Here is a 25,871-nt window from a genome sequence, read left to right on the forward strand (position 1 = left end):
TGTCTATATCAAGAACAGTACACTTATTACTACTGCGGCCGATTGGGAACTAAGTGAATTCACAAAGTTTCTGAGATTCATCTCACCAAATTTTGATAAATCTTTAAAAGTACACATATTACAAGAACCTGCTACTTGGAAGCAACTGAATTCACAAAGAAACAGTGTTTCAGTTCGTTAAAACGTTGCTGTATCTTGAATAACAATCTTATTACTTGCGAATCCTATTGGGACGTATTGAATTCACCATGATACTTAGATTCCGTTCCTTAAAATGTTGCTATATATTGAAAAGCACACTCATACAAGCATATCTCATTGGGACCTCACTGAATTCGCCGAGAAATTTTGAATCCATTCATGAAAATTTTTCTATATCCCGAACAGTCCACTTATTACTACTGAGACCTATTGGGAAGAAACTGCATTCACCAAGTTACTGAGATTCGGCTCAACAAATTTTGATAAATCTTTAAAAGTATACATATTACAAGAGCGTGCTACTGGGAACTAACTCAATTCACAAAGAAACAGTGTTTCAGTTCGTTAAAACTTTGCTCCATCTTGAATGACAAGCCTATACATGCGAATCCTATTGGAACCTACTGAATTCGCCATGATACTTAGAATCCGTTCCTTAAAATGTTGTTATATATTGAAAAGCACACTCATACAATCATGTCCCATTGGGAACCCACTGAATTCGCCTAGAAATTTTCATTCCATTCTTGACAATATTTCAATATCCCGAACAGTCCACTTATTACGACTACGGCCTATTTGGAACTAAGTGAATTCACAAAGTTACTGACATTCGGCTCACCAAATTTTGATAAATCTTTAAAAGTACACATATTACAAGAGCCTGATACTGGGAACTAACTGAATTCACAAAGAAACAGTGATTCAGTTCGTTAAAACGTTGGTCTATCTTGAATAACAAGCTTATTACATGCGAATCCATTGGGACCTATTGAATTCACCATGATACTTAGATTCCGTTCCTTAAAATGTTGCTATATATTGAAAAGCACACTCATACAAGCATGTCCCATTGGGAACTCACTGAATTGGCCTAGAAATTTTGATTCTAATCGTGAAAATTTTTCTATATCCCGAACAGTCCACTTATTACTACTGCGGCCTATTGGGAACTAAGTGAATTCACAAAGTTACTGAGATTCATCTCACCAAATTTTGATAAATCTTTAAAAGTAAACATATTACAAGAGCCTGCTACTTGGAACTAACTGAATTCACAAAGAAACAGTGTTTCAGTTCGTTAAAACTTTGCTCTATCTTGAATAACAAGCTTATTACTTGCGAATCCATTGGGACCTATTGAATTCACCACGATACTTAGATTCCGTTCCTTAAAATGTTGCTATATATTGAAAAGCACGCTCATAAAAGCATGTCCCATTGGGAACTCACTGAATTAGACTAGAAATTTTGATTCCATTCCTGAAAATTTTTCTATATCCCGAGCAGACCACTTATTACTACCTCGGCCTATTTGGAACTACCGGAATTAACGAAGTTACGGAGATTCGGCTCACCAAATTTTGATAAATCTTTAAAAGTACACATATTACAAGAGCTTGCTACTGGGAACTAACTGAATTCACAGAGAAACAGTGTTTCAGTTCGTTAAAACTTTGCTCTATCTTGAATATCCAGCTTATTACTTACGAATCCTATTGGGAACCTACTGAATTCACCATGATACTTAGATTCCGTTCGTTAAAGTGTTGCTATATATTGAAAAGCATACTGATACAAGCCTGTCACATTGGGAACTCACTGAATTCGCTTAGAAATTTTGATTCCATTCGTGAAAAATTTTCTATATTCCGAACAATCCACTTATGACTACTGCGGCCTATTGGGAACAAAATGAATACACCAACTTACAGACATTCGGCTCACCAAATTTTGATAAATCTTTAAAAGCACACAATTACAAGAGCCTGCTACTGGGAACTGACTGAATTCACAAAGAAACAGTGTTTCAGTTCATTAAAACGTTGCTCTATCTTGAATAACAAGCTTATTACATGCGAATCCTATTGGGAACTACCGAATTCACCATGATACTTAGATTCCGTTCCTTAAAATGTTGCTATATATTGAAAAGCACACTCATACAAGCATGTCCCATTGGGAACTCACTGAATTCGCCTAGAAATTTTGATTCCATTCGTGAAAATTTTTCTATATCCCGAAAAGTACAATTATTACTACTGCGGCCTATTGGGAACTAAGTGAATTCACCAAGTTCCTGAGATTCATCACACCAAATTTTGATAAATCTTTAAAAGTACACATATTACAAGAGCCTCCTACTTGGAACTAACTGAATTCACCAAGAAACAGTGTTTCAGTTAGTTAAAACGTTTCTCTTTCTTGAATAACAAGCTTATTACTTGCGAATCCATTGGACCTATTGAATTCACCATGAAACTTAGATTCCGTTCCTTAAAGTGTTGCTATATATTGAAAAGCACACTCATACAAGCATGTCCCATTGGGAACTCACTGAATTCGCTTAGAAATTTTGATTCCATTCGTAAAAAATTTTCTATATTCCGAACAGTCGACTTATTACTACTGCGGCCTATTGGGAAATAACTGAATTCACCAAGTTACTCACTTTTGGCTCACCAAATTTTGATAAATCTTTAATAGTACATTTATTACAAGATCAGGCTACTGGGAACTAACTGAATTCACAAAGAAACAGTGTTTCAGTTCGTTAAAACGTTGCTCAATCTTGAATTACAAGCTTATTACTTGCGAATCCTATTGGGACCTATTGAATTCACCATGGTACTTAGATTCTGTTCTTTAAATAGTTGCTATATATTGAAAAGCACACTCATACAAGCATGTCCCATTGGGAACTCACTGAATTCGCCTAGAAATTTTGATTCCATTCGAAACTTTTTCTATATCCCGAACAGTCCACTTATTACTACTGCGGCCTATTGGGAACTAAGTGAATTCACCAAGTTCCTGAGATTCATCACACCAAATTTTGATAAATCTTTAAAAGTACACATATTACAAGAGCCTGCTGCTGGAAACTAACTGAATTCACAAAGAAACAGTGTTTCAGTTGGTTAAAACGTTGCTCTATCTTGAATAACAAGCTTATTTCTTGCGAATCCTATTGGGACCTATTGAATTCAACATGATACTTAGATTCCTTTCCTTAAAATGTTGCTATATATTGAAAAGCACACTCATACAAGCATGTCCCATTGGGAACTTACTGAATTCGCTTAGAAATTTTGATTCCATTCCTGAAATATTTTCTATATCCCGAACAGTCCGCTTATTACTACTGCGGCCTACTGGGAATTAACTGAATTCACCAAGTTACTCAGATTGGGATCACCAAATTTTGATAAATCTTTAAAAGTACACATATTACAAACACTGCTACTGGGAACTAACTTATTTCACAAAGAAACAGTGTTTAAGTTGTTAAAACGTTGCTCTATCTTCAATAACAAGCTTATTACTCGGGAATCCTATTGGTACCTATTGAATTCACCATGATACTTAGATTCCGTTCCTAAAAATGTTGCTATATATTGAAAAGCACACTCATACAAGCATGTCCCATTGGGAACTCACTGAATTCGCTTAGAAATTTTGATTACATTCGTGAAAATTTTTCTATATACCGACCTGTCCACATATTACTACTGCCGCCTATTGGGAACTAAGTGAATTCACCAAGTTCCTGAGATTCATCTCACCAAATTTTGATAAATCTTTAAAAGTACACATATTACAAGAGCCTGCTACTGGGAACTAACTGAATTCACAAAGAAACAGTGTTTCAGTTCTTTAAAACTTTGCTCCATCTTGAATAACAAGCTTATTACATGCGAATACTATAGGGAACCTATTGAATTCACCATGATACTTAGATTCCGTTCCTTAAAATGTTGCTATATATTGAAAAGCACACTCATACAAGCATGTCCCATTAGGAACTCACGGAATTCGCCTAGAAATTTTGATTCCATTCCTGAAAATTTTTACATTTACCGAACAGTCCACTTATTACTACTACGGCCTGTTGCAAACTAACCGAATTTACCAAGTTACTGAGATTCGGCTCACCAAATTTTGATAAATCTTTAAAAGCACACAATTACAAGAGCCTGCTACTGGGAACTAACTGAATTCACAAAGAAACAGTGTTTCATTTCTTTCAAACGTTGCTCTATCTTGAATAACAAGCTTATTACATGCCAATCCTATTGGGAACCTACTGAATTCACCATGATACTTAGATACCGCTCCTTAAATTGTTGCTATATATTGAAAAACACACTCATACAAGCATGTCCCATGGGGAACTCACTGAATTCGCCTAGAAATTTTGATTCCATTCATGAAAATTTTTCTATATCCCGAAAAGTACAATTATTACTACTGCGGCCTATTGGGAACTGAGTGAATTCACCAAGTTATCGAGATTCGTCTCAACAAATTTTGATAAATCTTTAAAAGTATACATATTACAAGAGCCTGCTACTGGGAACTAACTGAATTCACCAAAAAACAGTGTTTCATTTCGTTAAATCTTTGCTCTATCTTGAATGACAAGCCTATACATGCGAATCCTATTGGGAACCTACTGAATTCGCCATGATACTTAGAATCCGTTCCTTAAAATGTTGCTATATAATGAAAAGCACACTCATACAAGCATGTCCCATTGGGAACCCACTGAATTCGCCTAGAAATTTTCATTCCATTCGTGACAATATGTCTATATCAAGAACAGTACACTTATTACTACTGCGGCCTTTTGGGAACTAAGTGAATTCACAAAGTTTCTGAGATTCATCTCACCAAATTTTGATAAATCTTTAAAAGTACACATATTACAAGAACCTGCTACTTGGAAGTAACTGAATTCACAAAGAAACAGTGTTTCAGTTCGTTAAAACGTTGCTGTATCTTGAATAACAAGCTTATTACTTGCGAATCCTATTGGGACGTATTGAATTCACCATGATACTTAGATTCCGTTCCTTAAAATGTTGCTATATATTGAAAAGCACACTCATACAAGCATATCTCATTGGGACCTCACTGAATTCGCCGAGAAATTTTGAATCCATTCATGAAAATTTTTCTATATCCCGAACAGTCCACTTATTACTACTGAGACCTATTGGGAAGAAACTGATTTCACCAAGTTACTGAGATTCGGCTCAACAAATTTTGATAAATCTTTAAAAGTATACATATTACAAGAGCCTGCTACTGGGAACTAACTGAATTCACAAAGAAACAGTGTTTCAGTTCGTTAAAACTTTGCTCCATCTTGAATGACAAGCCTATACATGCGAATCCTATTGGAACCTACTGAATTCGCCATGATACTTAGAATCCGTTCCTTAAAATGTTGTTATATATTGAAAAGCACACTCATACAATCATGTCCCATTGGGAACCCACTGAATTCGCCTAGAAATTTTCATTCCATTCTTGACAATATTTCAATATCCCGAACAGTCCACTTATTACGACTACGGCCTATTTTGAACTAAGTGAATTCACAAAGTTACTGACATTCGGCTCACCAAATTTTGATAAATCTTTAAAAGTACACATATTATAAGAGCCTGCTACTGGGTACTAACTGAATTCACAAAGAAACAGTGATTCAGTTCGTTAAAACTTTGCTCTATCTTGAATAACAAGCTTATTACTTGCGAATCCACTGGGACCTATTGAATTCACCATGATACTTAGATTCCGTTCCTTAAAATGTTGCTATATATTGAAAAGCACGCTCATAAAAGCATGTCCCATTGGGAACTCACTGAATTAGACTAGAAATTTTGATTCCATTCCTGACAATTTTTCTATATCCCGAGCAGACCACTTAGTACTACCTCGGCCTATTTGGAACTACTGGAATTAACGAAGTTACGGAGATTCGGCTCACCAAATTTTGATAAATCTTTAAAGTACACATATTACAAGAGCTTGCTACTGGGAACTAACTGAATTCACAGAGAAACAGTGTTTCAGTTCGTTAAAACTTTGCTCTATCTTGAATATCCAGCTTATTACTTACGAATTCTATTGGGAACCTACTGAATTCACCATGATACTTAGATTCCGTTCGTTAAAGTGTTGCTATATATTGAAAAGCATACTGATACAAGCATGTCACATTGGGAACTCACTGAATTCGCTTAGAAATTTTGATTCCATTCGTGAAAAATTTTCTATATTCCGAACAATCCACTTATGACTACTGCGGCCTATTGGGAACAAAATGAATACACCAACTTACTGACATTCGGCTCACCAAATTTTGATAAATCTTTAAAAGCACACAATTACAAGAGCCTGCTACTGGGAACTAACTGAATTCACACAGAAACAGTGTTTCAATTCGTTAAACGTTGCTCTATCTTGAATAACAAGCTTATTTCGTGCCAATCCTATTGGGAACCTACTGAATTCACCATGATACTTAGAATCCGTTCCTTAAAGTGTTGCTATATATTGAAAAGCACACTCATACAAGCTAGTCCCATTAGGAACTCACGGAATTCGCCTAGAAATTTTGATTCCATTCGTGAAAATTTTTCTATATCCACAGCAGTCCACCTATTACTCCTGCGGCCTTTTGCAAACTACACGAATTCTCCAAGTTACTGAGATTCGGCTCACCAAATTTTGATAAATCTTTAAAAGTACACAATTACAAGAGCCTGCTACTGGGAACTAAGTGAATTCACAAAGAAACAGTGTTTCAGTTCGTTCAAACATTGCTCTATCTTGAATAACAAGTTTATTACATGCCAAACCTATTGGGAACCTACTGAATTCGCAATGATACTTAGATACCGTTCCTTAAAATGTTGCTATATATTGAAAAACACACTCATACAAGCATGTCCAATTGGGAACTCACTGAATTCCCCTAGAAATTTTCAATCCATTCGTGACAATATTTCTATAATCCCGAATAGTCCACTTATTACGACTGCGACCTATTGGGAACTAAGTGAATTCACAAAGTTACTGACATTCAGCTCACCAAATTTTGATAAATCTTTAAAAGTACACTTATTACAAGAGCCTGCTACTGGGAACTAACTGAATTCACCAAGAAACATTGTTTCGGTTAGTAAAAACGTTGCTCTATCTTTAATAATAAGCTTATTACTTGCGAAATCTATTGGGAACCTACTGAATTCACCATGATACTTAGATTTCGTTCGTGTAACTGTTGCTATATATTGAAAAGCACACTCATACAAACATGCCCCATTGGGAACTCACTGAATTTGCCTAGAAATTTTGATTCCATTCCTGAAAATTTTTCTATATCCCGAACAGTCCACTTATTACTACTGCGGCCTATTGGGCACTAAGTGAATTCACAAAGTTACTGAGATTCATCTCACCAAATTTGATAAATCTTTAAAAGTACACATATTACAAGAGCCTGCTACTTGGAACTAACTGAATTCACAAAGAAACAGTGTTTCAGTTCGTTAAAACTTTGCTCTATCTTGAATAACAAGCTTATTACTTGCGAATCCATTGGGACCTATTGAATTCACCATATTACTTAGTGTCCGTTCGTTAAAATGTTGCTATATATTGAAAAGCACACTCATAAAAGCATGTCCCATTGGGTACTCACTGAATTAACCTAGAAATTTTCATTCCAATCGTGAAAATTTTTCTATATCCCGAACAGTCCACGTAATACTACCTCGGCCTATTTGGAACTACTGGAATTAACGAAGTTACGGAGATTCGGCTCACCAAATTTTGATAAATCTTTAAAAGTACACATATTACAAGAGCCTGCTACTGGAAACTAACTGAATTCACAGAGAAACAGTGTTTCAGTTCGTTAAAACTTTGCTCTATCTTGTATAACAAGCTTATTACTTACGAATCCTATTGGGAACCCATTGAATTCACCATGATACTTAGATTCCGTTCGTTAAAGTGTTGCTATATATAGAAAAGCAAACTCATACAAGCATGTCCCATTGGGAACTCACTGAAATCGCTTAGAAATTTTGATTACATTCGTGAAAATTTTTCTATATACCGACCTGTCCACATATTACTACTGCCGCCTATTGGGAACTAAGTGAATTCACCAAGTTCCTGAGATTCATCTCACCAAATTTTGATAAATCTTTAAAAGTACACATATTAGAAGAGCCTGCTACTGGGAACTAACTGAATTCACAAAGAAACAGTGTTTCAGTTCGTTAAAACTTTGCTCCATCTTGAATAACAAGCTTATTACATGCGAATACTATAGGGAATCTATTGAATTCACCATGATACTTAGATTCCGTTCCTTAAAATGTTGCTATATATTGAAAAGCACACTCATACAAGCATGTCCAATTGGGAACTCACTGAATTCGCCTAGAAATTTTGATTCCATTCCTGAAAATTTTTCTATATCCCGAACAGTCCACTTATTACTACTGAGGCCTATTGGGAACAAACTGAATACACCCAATTACTGAGATTCGGCTCACTAAATTTTGATAAATCTTTAAAAGTACACATATTACAAGAGCCTGCTACTGGGAACTAACTGAACTCACAAAGATACAGTGTTTCTATTCGTTAAAACGTTGCTCTATCTTGAATAACAAGCTTATTACATGCGAATCCTATTGGGAACCTACTGAATTCACATGATTCTTAGAATCCGTTCCTTAAAATGTTGCTATATAGTGAAAAGCACACTCATACAAGCATGTCCCATTAGGAACTCACGGAATTCGCCTAGAAATTTTGATTCCATTCCTGAAAATTTTTACATATACCGAACAGTCCACTTATTACTACTACGGCCTGTTGCAAACTAACCGAATTCACCAAGTTACTGAGATTCGGCTCACCAAATTTTTATAAATCTTTAAAAGCACACAATTACAAGAACCTGGCACTGGGAACTAACTGAATTCACAAAGAAACAGTGTTTCATTTCGTTCAAACGTTGCTCTATCTTGAATAACAAGCTTATTACATGCCAATCCTATTGGGAACCTACTGAATTCACCATGATACTTAGATACCGCTCCTTAAATTGTTGCTATATATTGAAAAACACACTCATACAAGCATGTCCCATGGGGAACTCACTGAATTCGCCTAGAAATTTTGATTCCATTCATGAAAATTTTTCGATATCCCGAAAAGTACAATTATTACTACTGCGGCCTATTGGGAACTGAGTGAATTCACCAAGTTATCGAGATTCGGCTCAACAAATTTTGATAAATCTTTAAAAGTATACATATTACAAGAGCCTGCTACTGGGAACTAACTGAATTCACCAAAAAACAGTGTTTCATTTCGTTAAATCTTTGCTCTATCTTGAATGACAAGCCTATACATGCGAATCCTATTGGGAACCTACTGAATTCGCCATGATACTTAGAATCCGTTCCTTAAAATGTTGCTATATAATGAAAAGCACACTCATACAAGCATGTCCCATTGGGAACCCACTGAATTCGCCTAGAAATTTTCATTCCATTCGTGACAATATGTCTATATCAAGAACAGTACACTTATTACTACTGCGGCCTTTTGGGAACTAAGTGAATTCACAAAGTTTCTGAGATTCATCTCACCAAATTTTGATAAATCTTTAAAAGTACACATATTACAAGAACCTGCTACTTGGAAGTAACTGAATTCACAAAGAAACAGTGTTTCAGTTCGTTAAAACGTTGCTGTATCTTGAATAACAAGCTTATTACTTGCGAATCCTATTGGGACGTATTGAATTCACCATGATACTTAGATTCCGTTCCTTAAAATGTTGCTATATATTGAAAAGCACACTCATACAAGCATGTCCCATTGGGAACTCTCTGAATTCGCCGAGAAATTTTGAATCCATTCATGAAAATTTTTCTATATCCCGAACAGTCCACTTATTACTACTGAGACCTATTGGGAAGAAACTGAATTCACCAAGTTACTGAGATTCGGCTCAACAAATTTTGATAAATCTTTAAAAGTATACATATTACAAGAGCCTGCTACTGGGAACTAACTGAATTCACAAAGAAACAGTGTTTCAGTTCGTTAAAACTTTGCTCCATCTTGAATGACAAGCCTATACATGCGAATCCTATTGGAACCTACTGAATTCGCCATGATACTTAGAATCCGTTCCTTAAAATGTTGTTATATATTGAAAAGCACACTCATACAATCATGTCCCATTGGGAACCCACTGAATTCGCCTAGAAATTTTCATTCCATTCTTGACAATATTTCAATATCCCGAACAGTCCACTTATTACGACTACGGCCTATTTGGAACTAAGTGAATTCACAAAGTTACTGACATTCGGCTCACCAAATTTTGATAAATCTTTAAAAGTACACATATTATAAGAGCCTGCTACTGGGTACTAACTGAATTCACAAAGAAACAGTGATTCAGTTCGTTAAAACGTTGGTCTATCTTGAATAACAAGCTTATTACATGCGAATCAATTGGGACCTATTGAATTCACCATGATACTTAGATTCCGTTCCTTAAAATGTTGCTATATATTGAAAAGCACACTCATACAAGCATGTCCCATTGGGAACTCACTGAATTGGCCTAGAAATTTTGATTCTAATCTTGAAAATTTTTCTATATCCCGAACAGTCCACTTATTACTACTGCGGCCTATTGGGAACTAAGTGAATTCACAAAGTACTGAGATTCATCTCACCAAATTTTGATAAATCTTTAAAAGTACACATATTACAAGAGCCTGCTACTTGGAACTAACTGAATTCACAAAGAAACAGTGTTTCAGTTCGTTAAAACTTTGCTCTATCTTGAATAACAAGCTTATTACTTGCGAATCCATTGGGACCTATTGAATTCACCATGATACTTAGATTCCGTTCCTTAAAATGTTGCTATATATTGAAAAGCACGCTCATAAAAGCATGTCCCATTGGGAACTCACTGAATTAGACTAGAAATTTTGATTCCATTCCTGATAATTTTTCTATATCCCGAACAGACCACTTATTACTACCTCGGCCTATTTGGAACTACTGGAATTAACGAAGTTACGGAGATTCGGCTCACCAAATTTTGATAAATCTTTAAAGTACACATATTACAAGAGCTTGCTACTGGGAACTAACTGAATTCACAGAGAAACAGTGTTTCAGTTCGTTAAAACTTTGCTCTATCTTGAATATCCAGCTTATTACTTACGAATCCTATTGGGAACCTACTGAATTCACCATGATACTTAGATTCCGTTCGTTAAAGTGTTGCTATATATTGAAAAGCATACTGATACAAGCATGTCACATTGGGAACTCACTGAATTCGCTTAGAAATTTTGATTCCATTCGTGAAAAATTTTCTATATTCCGAACAATCCACTTATGACTACTGCGGCCTATTGGGAACAAAATGAATACTCCAACTTACTGACATTCGGCTCACCAAATTTTGATAAATCTTTAAAAGCACACAATTACAAGAGCCTGCTACTGGGAACTAACTGAATTCACACAGAAACAGTGTTTCAATTCGTTAAAACGTTGCTCTATCTTGAATAACAAGCTTATTTCGTGCCAATCCTATTGGGAACCTACTGAATTCACCATGATACTTAGAATCCGTTCCTTAAAGTGTTGCTATATATTGAAAAGCACACTCATACAAGCTAGTCCCATTAGGAACTCACGGAATTCGCCTAGAAATTTTGATTCCATTCGTGAAAATTTTTCTATATCCACAGCAGTCCACCTATTACTCCTGCGGCCTTTTGCAAACTACACGAATTCACCAAGTTACTGAGATTCGGCTCACCAAATTTTGATAAATCTTTAAAAGTACACAATTACAAGAGCCTGCTACTGGGAACTAACTGAATTCACAAAGAAACAGTGTTTCAGTTCGTTAAAACTTTGCTCTATCTTGAATAACAAGCTTATTACTTGCGAATCCATTGGGATCTATTGAATTCACCATGATACTTAGATTCCGTTCCTTAAAATGTTGCTATATATTGAAAAGCACGCTCATAAAAGCATGTCCCATTGGGAACTCACTGAATTAGACTAGAAATTTTGATTCCATTCCTGATAATTTTTCTATATCCCGAACAGACCACTTATTACTACCTCGGCCTATTTGGAACTACTGGAATTAACGAAGTTACGGAGATTCGGCTCACCAAATTTTGATAAATCTTTAAAGTACACATATTACAAGAGCTTGCTACTGGGAACTAACTGAATTCACAGAGAAACAGTGTTTCAGTTCGTTAAAACTTTGCTCTATCTTGAATATCCAGCTTATTACTTACGAATCCTATTGGGAACCTACTGAATTCACCATGATACTTAGATTCCGTTCGTTAAAGTGTTGCTATATATTGAAAAGCATACTGATACAAGCATGTCACATTGGGAACTCACTGAATTCGCTTAGAAATTTTGATTCCATTCGTGAAAAATTTTCTATATTCCGAACAATCCACTTATGACTACTGCGGCCTATTGGGAACAAAATGAATACACCAACTTACTGACATTCGGCTCACCAAATTTTGATAAATCTTTAAAAGCACACAATTACAAGAGCCTGCTACTGGGAACTAACTGAATTCACACAGAAACAGTGTTTCAATTCGTTAAAACGTTGCTCTATCTTGAATAACAAGCTTATTTCGTGCCAATCCTATTGGGAACCTACTGAATTCACCATGATACTTAGAATCCGTTCCTTAAAGTGTTGCTATATATTGAAAAGCACACTCATACAAGCTAGTCCCATTAGGAACTCACGGAATTCGCCTAGAAATTTTGATTCCATTAGTGAAAATTTTTCTATATCCACAGCAGTCCACCTATTACTCCTGCGGCCTTTTGCAAACTACACGAATTCACCAAGTTACTGAGATTCGGCTCACCAAATTTTGATAAATCTTTAAAAGTACACAATTACAAGAGCCTGCTACTGGGAACTAAGTGAATTCACAAAGAAACAGTGTTTCAGTTCGTTCAAACATTGCTCTATCTTGAATAACAAGTTTATTACATGCCAAACCTATTGGGAACCTACTGAATTCGCAATGATACTTAGATACCGTTCCTTAAAATGTTGCTATATATTGAAAAACACACTCATACAAGCATGTCCAATTGGGAACTCACTGAATTCCCCTAGAAATTTTCAATCCATTCGTGACAATATTTCTATAATCCCGAACAGTCCACTTATTACGACTGCGACCTATTGGGAACTAAGTGAATTCACAAAGTTACTGACATTCAGCTCACCAAATTTTGATAAATCTTTAAAAGTACACTTATTACAAGAGCCTGCTACTGGGAACTAACTGAATTCACCAAGAAACATTGTTTCGGTTAGTAAAAACGTTGCTCTATCTTTAATAATAAGCTTATTACTTGCGAAATCTATTGGGAACCTACTGAATTCACCATGATACTTAGATTTCGTTCGTGTAACTGTTGCTATATATTGAAAAGCACACTCATACAAACATGCCCCATTGGGAACTCACTGAATTTGCCTAGAAATTTTGATTCCATTCCTGAAAATTTTTCTATATCCCGAACAGTCCACTTATTACTACTGCGGCCTATTGGGCACTAAGTGAATTCACAAAGTTACTGAGATTCATCTCACCAAATTTGATAAATCTTTAAAAGTACACATATTACAAGAGCCTGCTACTTGGAACTAACTGAATTCACAAAGAAACAGTGTTTCAGTTCGTTAAAACTTTGCTCTATCTTGAATAACAAGCTTATTACTTGCGAATCCATTGGGACCTATTGAATTCACCATATTACTTAGTGTCCGTTCGTTAAAATGTTGCTATATATTGAAAAGCACACTCATAAAAGCATGTCCCATTGGGTACTCACTGAATTAACCTAGAAATTTTCATTCCAATCGTGAAAATTTTTCTATATCCCGAACAGTCCACGTATTACTACCTCGGCCTATTTGGAACTACCCGAATTAACGAAGTTACGGAGATTCGGCTCACCAAATTTTGATAAATCTTTAAAAGTACACATATTACAAGAGCCTGCTACTGGAAACTAACTGAATTCACAGAGAAACAGTGTTTCAGTTCGTTAAAACTTTGCTCTATCTTGTATAACAAGCTTATTACTTACGAATCCTATTGGGAACCCATTGAATTCACCATGATACTTAGATTCCGTTCGTTAAAGTGTTGCTATATATAGAAAAGCAAACTCATACAAGCATGTCCCATTGGGAACTCACTGAATTCGCTTAGAAATTTTGATTCCATTCGTGAAAAATTTTCTATTTTCCGAACAATCCACTTATCACTACTGCGGCCTATTTGGAATTAACTGAATTCACCAAGTTACTCAGATTGGGATCACCAAATTTTGATAAATCTTTAAAGGTACACATATTACAAGAGCCTGCTACTGGGAACTAACTGAATTCACAAAGAAACAGTGTTTCAGTTCGTTAATACATTTCTCTATCTTGAAAAACAAGCTTATTACATGCGAATCCTATTGGGAACCTATTGAATTCACAATGATACTTAGATTCCGTTCCTTAAAATGTTGCTATATATTGAAAAGCACACTCATACAATCATGTCCCATTGGGAACTCACTGAATTTGCCTAGAAATTTTGATTCCATTCGTGTAAATTTTTCTATATCCCGGACAGTCCACTTATTACGCCTGCGGCCTATTGGGAACTAAGTAAATTCACAAAGTTACTGACATTCAGCTCACCAAATTTTGATAAATCTTTAAAAGTACACTTATTACAAGAGCCTGCTACTGGGAACTTACTGAATTCACAGAGAAACAGTGTTTCAGTTCGTTAAAACGTTGCTATATTTTGAATGACAAGCCTATACATGCGAATCCTACTGGGAACCTACTGAATTCGCCATGATACTTAGAATCCGTTCCTTAAAATGTTGCTATATATTGAGAAGCACACTCATAAAGCATTTACCATTAGGAACTCACGGAATTCGCCTAGAAATTTTGATTCCATTCGTGAAAATATTTCTATATCCCGAACAGTCCACTTATAACTACTGCGGCCAATTGGGAACTAAGTGAATTCACCAACTTCCTGAGATTCAGTTCACCAAATTTTGATAAATCTTTAAAAGTACACATATTACAAAAGCCTGCTAATGGGAACTAACTGAATTCACAAAGACACAGTGTTTCAGTTCGTTAAAACGTTGCTGTATCTTGAATAACAAGCTTATTACATGCGAATCCTATTGGGAACCTTCTGAATTCACCATGAAACTTAGATTCCGTTCCTTAAAATGTTGCTATATATTGAAAAGCACACTCATGCATGCATGTCCCATTGGGAACTCATGAATTCGCCTAGAAATTTTGATTCTATTCGTGAAAATTTTTCTATATCCCGAACAGTCTTCTTATTACTACCTCGGCCTATTTGGAACTACCCGAATTAACGAAGTTACTGAGATTCGGCTCACTAATTTTGATAAATCTTTAAAGTACACATATTACAAGAGCTTGCTAGTGGGAACTAACTGAATTCACAGAGAAACAGTGTTTCAGTTCGTTAAAACATTGCTCTATCTTGAATAACAAGCTTATTACTTACGAATCCTATTGGGAACCTATTGAATTCAACATGATACTTACATTCCGTTCCTTAAAGTGTTGGTATATATTGAAAAGCACACTCATACAAGCATGTCCCATTGGGAACTCAATGAATTCGCTTAGAAATTTTGATTCCATTCGTGAAAAATTTTCTATATTCCGAACAGTCCACTTATCACTACTGCGGCCTATTGGGAATTAACTGAATTCACAAAGTTACTCAGACTGGGATCACCAAATTTTGATAAATCTTTAAAAATACACATATTACAAGAGCCTGCTACTAGGAACTAACTGAATTCACAAAGAAACAGTGTTTCAGTTCGTTACAACGTTTCTGTATCTTGAATAACAAGCTTATTACTTGCGAATCCTATTGGGACCTATTGAAATCACCATGATACTTAGATTCCGTTCCTTAAAATGTTGCTACATATTGAAAAGCACACTCATACAAGCATATCCCATTGGGACCTCATTGATTTCGCCTAGAAATTTTGATTCGATTCGTGAAAATTTTTCTATATCCCGAACAGTCCACTTATTACTACTGAGCCCTATTGGGAAGAAACTGAATTCACCAAGTTACTGAGATTCGGCTCAACAAATTTTGATAAATCTTTAAAAGTATACATATTACGAGAGCCTGCTACTGGGAACTAACTGAATTCACAAAGAAAGAGTGTTTCAGTTCGTTAAAACTTTGCTCTATCTTGAATGACAAGCCTATACATGCGAATCCTATTGAAACCTACTGAATTCGCCATGATACTTAGAATCCGTTCCTTAAAATGTTGCTATATATTGAAAAGAACACTCATACAAGCATGTCCCATTGGGAACCCACTGAATTCGCCTAGAAATTTTCATTCCATTAGTGACAATATTTCTATATCCCGAACAGTCCACTTATTACGACTGCGGCCTATTGGGAACTAAGTGAATTCACAAAGTTACTGACATTCGGCTCACCAAATTTTGATAAATCTTTAAAAGTACACATATTACAAGAGCCTGCCTCTGGAAACTAAGTTAATTCTCAAAGAAACAGTGTTTCAGTTGGTTAAAACTTTGTTGTATCTTTAATAACAAGCTTATTTCATGCGAATCCTATTGGGAACCTACTGAATTCACCATGATACTTAGATTCCGTTCCTGAAAATGTTACTATATATTGAAAAGCACACACACACAAGCATGTCCCATTGGGAACTCACTGAATTCGCCTAGTTATTTTGATTCCGTTCCTGAAAATATTTCTTTACCCCGAAAGTCCACTTATTAGTACTGCGGCCTATTGGGAACTAAGTGAATTCACAAAGTTACTGAGATTCATCTCACCAAATTTGGATAAATCTTTAAAAGTACACATATTGCAAGAGCCTGCTACTGGGAACTCACTGAATTCACAAAGAAACAGTGTTTCAGTTCGTTAAAACGTTGCTCTATCTTGAATAACAAGCTTATTACTTGCGAATCCTATTGGGAACCTATTGAATTCACCATGATACTTATATTCTGTTCCTTAAAATTTTGCTATATAATGAAAAGCACACTCATACAAGCATGTCCCATTGGGAACTCACTGAATTCGCCTAGAAATTTTGATTCCATTCCTGAAAATTTTTCTATGTCCCGAAAAGTCCACTTATTACTACTGAGGCCTATTGGGAACTAACTGAATTCACCCAGTTACTGAGATTCGGCTCACCAAATTTTGATAAATCTTTAAAAGAACACATATTACAAGAGCCTGCTACTGGGAACTAACTGAATTCTCAAAGAAACAGTGTTTCAGTTCGTTAAAACTTTGCTGTATCTTGAATATCCAGCTTATTACTTACGAATCCTATTGGGAACCTACTGAATTCACCATGATACTTAGATTCCGTTCGCAAAGTGTTGCTATATATTGAAAAGCATACTGATACAAGCATGTCACATTGGGAACTCACTGAATTCGCTTAGAAATTTTGATTCCATTCGTGAAAAATTTTCTATATTCCGAACAATCCACTTATCACTACTGCGGCCTATTGGGAACAAAATGAATACACCAACTTACTGACATTCGGCTCACCAAATTTTGATAAATCTTTAAAAGTACACATATTACAAGAGCCTGCTACTGGGAACTAACTGAATACACAAAGAAACAGTGTTTCAGTTCGTTAATACATTGCTCTATCTTGAAAAACAAGCTTATTACATGCGAATCCTATTGGGAACCTTCTGAATTCACCATGATACTTAGATACCGTTCCTTAAATGTTGCTATATATTGAAAAGCACACTCATGCAAGCATGTCCCATGGGGAACTCACTGAATTCGCTTAGAAATTTTGATTCCATTGGTGAAAATTTTTCTATATTCCGAACAGTCCACGTATCACTACTGCGGCCTATTTGGAATTAACTGAATTCACAAAGTTACTCAGACTGGGATCAACAAATTTTGATAAATCTTTAAAAGTACACATATTACAAGAGACTGCTACTGAGAACTACCTGAATTCACAAAGAAACAGTGTTTCAGTTCGTTAAAACGTTGCTCTATCTTGAATAACAAGCTTATTACTTGCGAATCCTATTGGGAACCTATTGAATTCACCAGGATACTTCGAATCCGTTCCTTAAAATGTTGCTATATATTGAAAAGCACACTCATACAAGCATGTCCCATTGGGAATTCTCTGAATTTGCCTAGAAATTTTGATTCCATTCGTGAACATTTTTCTATATCCCGACCAGTCCACTTATTACTATTGAGCCCTATTGGGAAAAAACTGAATACACCAAGTTACTGAGATTCGGATCAACAAATTTTGATAAATCTTTATAAGTATAAATATTACAAGAGCCTGCTACAGGGAACTAACTGAATTCACAAAGAAACAGTGTTTCAGTTCGTTAAAACTTTGCTCTATTTTGAATGACAAGCCTATACATGTGAATCCTACTGTGAACCTACTGAATTCGCCATGATACTTAGAATCCGTTCCATAAAATGTTGCTATATATTGGAAGCACACTCATACAAGCATGTCCCATTAGGAACTCACGGAATTCGCCTAGAAATTTTGATTCCAGTCGTGAAAATTTTTCTATATCCCGAACAGTCCACTTATTACTACTGCGGCCTATTGCGAACTAACCGAATTCACCAAGTTACTGATATTCGGCTCACCAAATTTTGATAAATCTTTAAAAGCACACAATTACAAGAGCCTGCTACTGGGAACTAACTGAATTCACAAAGAAACAGTGTTTCAGTTCGTTAAAACTTTGCTCTATCTTGAATGACAAGCCTATACATGCGAATCCTTTTGAAACCTACTGAATTCGCCATGATACATAGAATCCGTTCCTTAAAATGTTGCTATATATTGACAAGCACACTCATAGAAGCATGTCCCATTGGGAACCCCCTGAATTCGCCTAGAAATTTTCATTCCATTCGTGACAATATTTCTATATCCCGAACATTCCACTTATTAGTACTGCGGCCTATTGGGAACTAAGTGAATTCACAAAGTTACTGAGATTCTTCTCACCAAATTTGGATAAATCTTTAAAAGTACACATATTACAAGAGCCTGCTACTGGGAACTAACTGAATTCACAAAGAAACAGTGTTCCAGTTCGTTAAAACGTTGCTGTATCTTGAATAACAAGCTTATTACATGCGAATCCTATTGGGAACCTTCTGAATTCACCATGATACTTAGATTCCCTTTCTTAAAATGTTGCTATATATTGAAAAGCACACTCATACAAGAATGTCCCATTGGGAACTCACTGAATTCGCTTAGAAATTTTGATTCCATTCGTGAAAAATTTTCTATTTTCCGAACAGTCCACTTATCACTACTGCGGTCTATTGGGAATTAACTGAATTCACAAAGTTACTCAGACTGTGATTACCAAATTTTGATAAATCTTTAAAAGTACACATATTACAAGAGACTGCTACTGGGAACTACCTGAATTCACAAAGAAACAGTGTTTCAATTCGTTAAAACGTTGCTCTATCTTCAATAACAAGCTTATTATTCGCGAATCCTATTGGGACCTATTGAATTCACCATGATACTTAGATTCCGTTCCTTAAAATGTTGCTATATATTGAAAAGCACACTCATACAAGCATGTCCCATTGGGAACTCTCTGAATTCGCCTAGAAATTTTGATTCCATTCGTGAAAATTTTTCTATATCCCGACCTGTCCACTTATTACTATTGAGCCCTATTGGGAAGAAACTGAAATCACCAAGTTACTGAGAATCGGCTCAACAAATTATGATAAATCTTTAAAAGTATAAATATTACAAGAGCCTGCTACTGGGAACTAACTGAATTCACAAAGAAACAGTGTTTCAGTTCGTTAAAACTTTGCTCTATCTTGAATGACAAGCCTATACATGCGAATCTTATTGAAACCTACTGAATTCGCCATGATACTTAGAATCCGTTCCTTAAAATGTTGCTATATATTGACAAGCACACTCATACAAGCATGTCCCATTGGGAACCGCCTGAATTCGCCTAGAAATTTTCATTCCATTCGTGACAATATTTCTATATCCCGAACAGTCCACTTATTAGTACTGCGGCCTATTTGGAACTAAGTGAATTCACAAAGTTACTGAGATTCATCTCACCAAATTTGGATAAATCTTTAAAAGTACACATATTACAAGAGCCTGCTACTGGGAACTAACTGAATTCACAAAGAAACAGTGTTCCAGTTCGTTAAAACGTTGCTGTATCTTGAATAACAAGCTTATTACATGCGAATCCTATTTGGAACCTTCTGAATTCACCATGTTACTTAGATTCCGTTCATTAAAATGTTGCTATATATTGAAAAGCACACTCATACAAGAATGTCCCATTGGGAACTCACTGAATTCGCTTAGAAATTTTGATTCCATTCGTGAAAAATTTTCTATATTCCGAATAGTCCACTTATCACTACTGCGGTCTATTGGGAATTAACTGAATTCACAAAGTTACTCAGACTGTGATTACCAAATTTTGATAAATCTTTAAAAGTACACATATTACAAGAGACTGCTACTGGGAACTACCTGAATTCACAAAGAAACAGTGTTTCAATTCGTTAAAACGTTGCTCTATCTTGAATAACAAGCGTATTACTCGCGAATCCTATTGGGACCTATTGAATTCACCATGATACTTAGATTCCGTTCCTTAAAATGTTGCTATATATTGAAAAGCACACTCATACAAGCATGTCCCATTGGGAACTCTCTGAATTCGCCTAGAAATTTTGATTCCATTCGTGAACATTTTTCTATATCCTGACCTGTCCACTTATTACTATTGAGCCCTATTGGGAAGAAACTGAAATCACCAAGTTACTGAGATTCGGCTCACCAAATTTTGATAAATCTTTAAAAGCACACAATTACAAGAGCCTGCTACTGGGAACTAACTGTATTCACAAAGAAACAGTGTTTCAGTTCGTTAAAACGTTGCTCTATCTTGAATAACAAGCTTATTACATGCCAATCCTATTGGGAACCTACTGAATTCGCCATGATACTTAGATACCGTTCCTTAAAATGTTGCTATATATTGAAAAACACACTCATACAAGCATGTCCCATTGGGAACTCACTGAATTCGCCAAGAAATTTTGATTCTATTCATGAAAATTTTTCTATATCCCGAAAAGTCCACTTATAAACATTGCGGCCTATTGGGAACTAAGTGAATTCACAAAGTTACTGAGATTCTTCTCACCAAATTTTGATAAATTTTTAAAAGTACACATATTACAAGAGCCTGCTACTGGGAACTAACTGAATTCACAAAGAAACAGTGTTTCAGTTCGTTAAAACGTTGCTGTGTCTTGAATAACAATCTTATTACTTGCGAATCCTATTGGGACTATTGAATTCACCATGATACTTAGATTCCGTTCCTTAAAATGTTGCTACATATTGAAAAGCACACTCATACAAGCATATCCCATTGGGACCTCACTGAATTCGCCTAGAAATTTTGATTCGATTCGTGAAAATTTTTCTATATCCCGAAAAGTCCACTTATTACTACTGAGCCCTATTGGGAAGAAACTGAATACACCAAGTTACTGAGATTCGGCTCAACAAATTTTGATAAATCTTTAAAAGTATACATATTACAAGAGCCTGCTACTGGGAACTAACTGAATTCACAAAGAAACAGTGTTTCCTTTCGTTAAAACTTTGCTCTATCTTGAATGACAAGCCTATACATGCGAATCCTTTTGAAACCTACTGAATTCGCCATGATACTTAGAATCCGTTCCTTAAAATGTTGCTAAATATTGACAAGCACACTCATACAAGCATGTCCCATTGGGAACCCCCTGAATTCGCCTAGAAATTTTCATTCCATTCGTGTCAATATTTCTATATCCCGAACAGTCCACTTATTAGTACTGCGGCCTATTGGGAACTAAGTAAATTCACAAAGTTACTGGGATTCTTCTCACCAAATTTGGATAAATCTTTAAAAGTACACATATCACAAGAGCCTGCTACTGGGAACTAACTGAATTCACAAAGAAACAGTGTTTCAATTCGTTAAAACATTGCTCTATCTTGAATAACAAGCTTATTACTTGCGAATCCTATTGGGAACCTACTGAATTCACCATGATGCTTAGATTCCGTTCCTTAAAATGTTGCTATATATTGAAAAGCACACTCATACAAGAATGTCCCATTGGGAACTCACTGAATTCGCTTAGAAATTTTGATTCCATTCGTGAAAAATTTTCTATATTCCGAACAGTCCACTTATCACTACTGCGGTCTATTGGGAATTAACTGAATTCACAAAGTTACTCAGACTGTGATTACCAAATTTTGATAAATCTTTAAAAGTACACATATTACAAGAGACTGCTACTGGGAACTACCTGAATTCACAAAGAAACAGTGTTTCAATTCGTTAAAACGTTGCTCTATCTTGAATAACAAGCTTATTACTCGCGAATCCTATTGGGACCTATTGAATTCACCTTGATACTTAGATTCCGTTCCTTAAATGTTGCTATATATTGAAAAGCACACTCATACAAGCATGTCCCATTGGGAACTCTCTGAATTCGCCTAGAAATTTTGATTCCATTCGTGAACATTTTTCTATATCCCGACCTGTCCACTTATTACTATTGAGCCCTATTGGGAAGAAACTGAAATCACCAAGTTACTGAGATTCGGCTCAACAAATTATGATAAATCTTTAAAAGTATAAATATTACAAGAGCCTGCTACTGGGAACTAACTGAATTCACAAAGAAACAGTGTTTCAGTTCGTTAATACTTTGCTCTATTTTGAATGACAAGCCTATACATGCGAATCCTATTGAAACCTACTGAATTCGCCATGATACTTAGCATCCGTTCCTTAAATTGTTGCTATATATTGAAAAGCACACTCATACAAGCATGTCCCATTGGGAACCCACTGAATTTGCCTAGAAATTTTCATTCCATTTGACAATATTTCTATATCCCGAACAGTCCACTTATTACGACTGAGGCCTATTGGGAACTAAGTGAATTCCCAAAGTTACTGAGATTCGGCTCACCATATTTTGATAAATCTTTAAAAGTACACATATTACAAGAGCCTGGTACAGGTAACTAAGTGAATTCTCAAAGAAACAGTGTTTCAGTTCGTTAAAACGTTGTTGTATCTTGAATAACAAGCTTATTACATGCGAATCCTATTGGGAACCTACTGAATTCACCATGATACTTAGATTCCGTTCCTGAAAATGTTACTATATATTGAAAAGCACACTCATACTAGCATGTCCCATTGGGACCTCACTGAATTCGCCTAGAAATTTTGATTCGATTCGTGAAATTTTTCGATATCCCTAACAGTCCACTTATTACTACTACGGCCTATTGGGAACTAAGTGAATACACAAAGTTACTGAGATTCATCTCACCAAATTTGGATAAATCTTTAAAAGTACACATATTACAAGAGCCTGCTACTGGGAACTAACTGAATTCACAAAGAAACAGTGTTTCAATTCGTTAAAACATTGCTCTATCTTGAATAACAAGCTTATTACTTGCGAATCCTATTGGGAACCTACTGAATTCACCATGATGCTTAGATTCCGTTCCTTAAAATGTTGCTATATATTGAAAAGCACACTCATACAAGCATGTCCCATTGGGAACTCACTGAATTCGCCTAGAAATTTTGATTCCATTCGTGCAAATTTTTCTATATCCCGAAAAGTCCACTTAATACTACTGAGGACTATTGGGAACTAACCGAATTCACCAACTTAGCGACCTTCGGCTCACCAAAATTTGATAAGTCTTTAAAAGCACACAATTACAAGAGCCTGCTACTGGGACCTAACTGAATTCACAAAGAAACAGTGTTCCAGTTCGTTAATACGTTGCTCTATCTTGAATAACAAGCTTATTACTCGCGAATCCTATTGGGACCTATTGAATTCAACATGATACTTAGATTCTGTTCCTTAAAATGTTGCTATATATTGAAAAGCACACTCATACAAGCATGTCCCATTGGGAACTCTCTGAATTCGCCTAGAAATTTTGATTCCATTCGTGAAAATTTTTATATATCCTGAACAGTCCACATATCACTACTGAGCCCTATAGGGAAGAAACTGAATTCACCAAGTTACTGAGATTCGGCTCAACATATTTTGGTAAATCTTTAAAAGTATAAATATTACAAGAGCCTGCTACTGGGAACTAACTGAATTCACAAAGATACAGTGCTTCAGTTCGTTAAAACGTTGCTCTATCTTGAAAAACAGCTTATTACATGCGAATCCTATTCGGAATCTAGAGATTCACCATGATACTTAGATTCCGTCCCTTAAACTGTTGCTATATATTGAAAAGCACACTCATACAAGCATGTCCCATTGGGAACGCACTGAATTCACCTAGAAATTTTGATTCCAATCCTGAAAATTTTTCTATATCCCGAACAGTCCACTTATTGCTACTGAGGCCTATTGGGAACTAAGTGAATTCACCCAGTTACTGAGATGCGGCTCACCAAATTTTGATAAATCGATAAAAGTACTCATATTACAAGAGCCTGCCACTGGGATCTAACTGAATTCACAAAGAAACAGTGTTTCAGTTCGATAAAACGTTGCTCGATCTTGGATAACAAGCTTATTACATGCGAATCCTATTGGGAACCTTCTGAATTCACCATTATACTTAGATTCCGTTCCTAAAATGTTGCTATATATTGAAAAGCACACTCATACAAGCATGTCCCATTGGGAACTCACTGAATTCGCGTAGAAATTTTGATTCCATTCGTGTACATTTTTCTATATCCGGAACAGTCCACTTAATACTAATGAGGCTTATTGGGAACTAACCGAATTCACCAACTTACTGACATTTAGCTTACCAAATTTTCATAAATCTTTAAAAGCACACAATTACAAGAGCCTGCTACTGGGACCTAACTGAATTCACAAAGAAAAATGTTACAGTTCGTTAATACGTTGCTGTATCTTGAAAAACAAGCTTATTACATGCGAATCCTATTGGGAACCTAGAGGTTCACCATGATACTTAGATTCCGTCCCTTAAACTGTTGCTATATATTGAAAAGCACACTCATACAAGCATGTCCCATTGGGAACTCCCTGAATTCGCCTAGAAATTTTGATTCCAATCCTGAAAATTTTTCAATATCCCGAACAGTCCACTTATTACTACTGAGGCCTATTGGGAACTAAGTGAATTCACACAGTTACTAAGATGCCGGTCAGCAAATTTTGATAAATCTTTAAAAGTACTGATATTACAAGAGCCTGCTACTTGGAACTAACTGAATTCACAAAGAAACAGTGTTTCAGTTCGTTAAAACATTGCTCTATCTTGAATAACAAGCTTATTACTTGCGAATCCTATTGGGAACCTACTGAATTCACCATGATACTTAGATTCCGTTCCTTAAAATGTAGCTATATATTGAAAAGCACACTAATACAAGCATGTCCCATTGGGAACTCACTGAATTCGCCTAGAAATTTTGATTCAATTCGTGAAAATTTTTCTATATCCCGAAAAGTCCACTTAATACTACTGAGGACTATTGGGAACTAACCGAATTCACC

The sequence above is a fragment of the Rattus norvegicus genome, chromosome 8 (assembly GCF_036323735.1).
Source record: "Rattus norvegicus strain BN/NHsdMcwi chromosome 8, GRCr8, whole genome shotgun sequence".
In the NCBI taxonomy this organism is placed as follows: domain Eukaryota; kingdom Metazoa; phylum Chordata; class Mammalia; order Rodentia; family Muridae; genus Rattus; species Rattus norvegicus.